The sequence below is a fragment of the Cyprinodon variegatus genome, unplaced genomic scaffold (assembly GCF_000732505.1).
Source record: "Cyprinodon variegatus isolate N-32 unplaced genomic scaffold, C_variegatus-1.0 Scaffold1058, whole genome shotgun sequence".
Lineage (NCBI taxonomy): Eukaryota > Metazoa > Chordata > Actinopteri > Cyprinodontiformes > Cyprinodontidae > Cyprinodon > Cyprinodon variegatus.
Genome location: NW_015151511.1, coordinates 35,285 through 38,495, shown reverse-complemented (window position 1 = coordinate 38,495; position 3,211 = coordinate 35,285).

Sequence of the window (3,211 nt, the reverse complement as noted above, 5' to 3'; positions counted from 1 at the left end):
GCACTGCAGGAAGGGATTGTACAGACAGCACTTACATTTAAATAAGGACTGTTAATTTTTCTGCTGTTGACCGGTTTTATGTGCTGGCTCTTGAACGAAAGGATACAACAAGGATTCTTGCGGAAACTGCTATATAACACACTTGTCCATGGTTGCCTAAGTTTTGTGGAACCATGGCGCGGAACAATTTTTTTCCATTTCTTTATATTCACTGATATTGTGAATCTCTTAGGTACCACTGGCAACTTTCTCCATTCACTTTCATTTCTGTTCTTGACGTGTTTCAGTTTAGTTCTTTTTTTTAATGTTATTTTTTTGTCTTGCTCTCCTCCTACTTCATTCTCTTCGGTCTCTTCCTGAGCAACATCTTCATCATCTTCAACTGCACTCTCCAATGTCATTTTCTTTTCTTCTTCATGCACTTCATTCTCTTCTGTTTCCTCATCTGACACTACTGTAATATTTTGAGTCAAATTTAAAGGCAGATCCTCTGTTCCACTTTCTTCAAGTGCCACTGTATTATGTGTTTCATCCTCCTTTAGTTCCTGATTCATAATCAGATCCCTAACTCCATTCCGATTCTGGGTCCATATAACCCACAACCAAAGACGATTTTTCTTCCTATCTTCACAAAATAGGTGTACAGATAGTTCAGACCATATCTGCGAAGAATAGGCTGTATCTCTGTTTGTTATGTTAACAGTTGTCATTGCTCTGATTACAGCTTCTTTTCCCCCTGCCAATGCCCATAGGTCTTTTCTCTTTCCTCTGTTTCCTTTTTTTACTCTTCCCATTGTCTTCAAATAGTCCAAAGCCTAGGGAAAGGTGAAAAGGGAAAAGCTAAAGCCATCATCTAAAAATGTGTGATAAAAATTGTGATAATTCATTGGATGTTTTTATGTGTATCTAAAAATCAAGGTAAAATAAAACGCTATGAGTTGACACTTACACTTAATTTACACTGAATTTAATCTTTATGCATTATCAGACATCCCATGTTCCAAAAACGAATTTCAAACCCACCCCCACCACCCCCCTAGACAACCGACCTGCATCGTGCCCCATACATACACCATTCATAATTCTTCACCTTCAGATGACATGGATAAACTTTAGTATATTCTGCTGTGAAATCAGTCTCTACGTTATTTTACTTGAGGATTCAACCTATTTTAAAAGGATGCACTGCTTTGAGTGGTAACTACATGACTATCAGACAGTAAACTGAAAAACGTGTTAAACATATAAACAGAGCATCGCTCTGGACAGATATATACTGCAAAAAAAAATCTAGATATCGACATTATGATGTTATATCTCATTAGTAATCATAATTTGAATAATATCTGATTTTTTTTTTCTTCTTTGATCTTGTTTAAGTTAAACCAATTATTTCACTGTGTTTCTACTAATTCCATTAATTCCTATTTTTACAGAGGTACAAATTTAAACTTGTTTTTAGAATTAGGTATCAAACTTCTTCCACTGAGTGACTGGAACGGTTAAACAGTTTATTGTTTTCCGTATGGTTTGCTTTGTTTCCTCTGAGTGAAGTTGTTTTTTTTTAAACCTGTCTGTGAGGTTTAGCTCCTCAGTGGCTCCTTCTATTAACAAACATGTTTATAAATCTGATAACTACTATTTTAAATAAGTGCAATACTATGTCCTACTCTATTAAATATTGTTTTCCATGCACAGATCTCCATCCTGTCAGCAGCAGGGATTTAATATGAACGGAGTCGTTTCCTCGCATGTTGGCCGTTTGATATTTCTCATCTGTGAGCTCCGGCGCTTTCTGCTCCTCCTCATAGCTCCACAATGCGGCATCCGTTACAGCCCAGGCTTAATTAGCATGTCACAATGGGGCAGGAATGCCAGCAATGCAGGAGAACATTCCTCCCTGTACCCCTCCTTAACACCCCGTCTCCTTCTGGCTCTCCTTTAAACACTTTCTTTACTCCCCTTATCACAAATACTCCTTTGCGCCTCACAGAGGAACCCATCTCCTCATCCCCTCCTCTCCATCAGCCTTAAACCTCCCACTTCAATGCTCCTCACGGCTCCTTCGACCAACCACAGAGACATTTGGAAAACATCTTTTAGGGAGATAAGGAGCTAATCCTTCTCATGGTTTTGTGCAAACATTTTCCACACTCTCACTGAGAGTAATGAGGTAATTCTGTAGATGCTAAAATCTCCTCCTTGGTGTCCAAACACTGTTAGCCTTTATAGGACACTCAGTGAAACACTTTGAAAATCATTACTTTAAGCAAAGAGTGTTAATGGAGGAAAATACCTTATTACGTTAGTATATTATGTATANAACTTCTACAAATATTTTACCTGTTACTTATATTCCATTATTATTATTCTAATATTGTAACTGTGATTTCTTTTAAGGTGGTTCTGATAGTCGTATTCACATTGTTGACCCTTATTTTCCGCACATTGAGCAGCAAACTGGTTTAAAAAATAACTGAGATGCGCCAGAAGGATGAAGTTAGAAGTGCACAGCACGTAGGCAATTGAGTGTCATTTCAATTAACCAACTTCTTTATGCTGCAGCCAATAAAAAATCTGCATCGATGACTAACCAGAGTGCTGAAGCCAAGAGAAGATCTGACTCTTACCCCTGAGGAATCCGACAAAACCACAGACATTCCTCCAGCAGTTGAAGATGTGATGGAAAACTGGAAGGGACAAATTCTTCCCCCTAAAAAAGAAAGCAAACTTCATATCTCACTTCCTGCACTGAATGGCTCCATGCAGACCCCTCATTTGGGGGAAAAAGAGTGAAAGTGGGACTAATAAAAAATGGAAACCTGCAACTACCAATTAGAGTTGGGAAGTCAGCAATCTCTGTGCTGAACACATGTGCATTTGATGCTTTCTGTTAGTGCTTATGTTGTGGTTTCTGTGACGGCACAGGATTTCAGAATGTTGTCAGGAATGACGGTGACAACCCCATCTTGCAGCTGGTTAAAGCCACTGTTACAGAGGGTGTGACCCAAAGGATATATTCGGAGAGAGCACAGCTACTTTGTACAATGTTTGAAAAAGTCCAGTTGAGGTCTGGCGCCTACCAAATCGATGCCCAGTGCAACATCTGTACGATAATTGGAAAAACAATGAGGAATGTTTCAAGTGTTTACCTCTCAAAGCACTGCTCTTCACCGTACTGCCAGCTAAATAAAGGAATCACAAGGGAAGT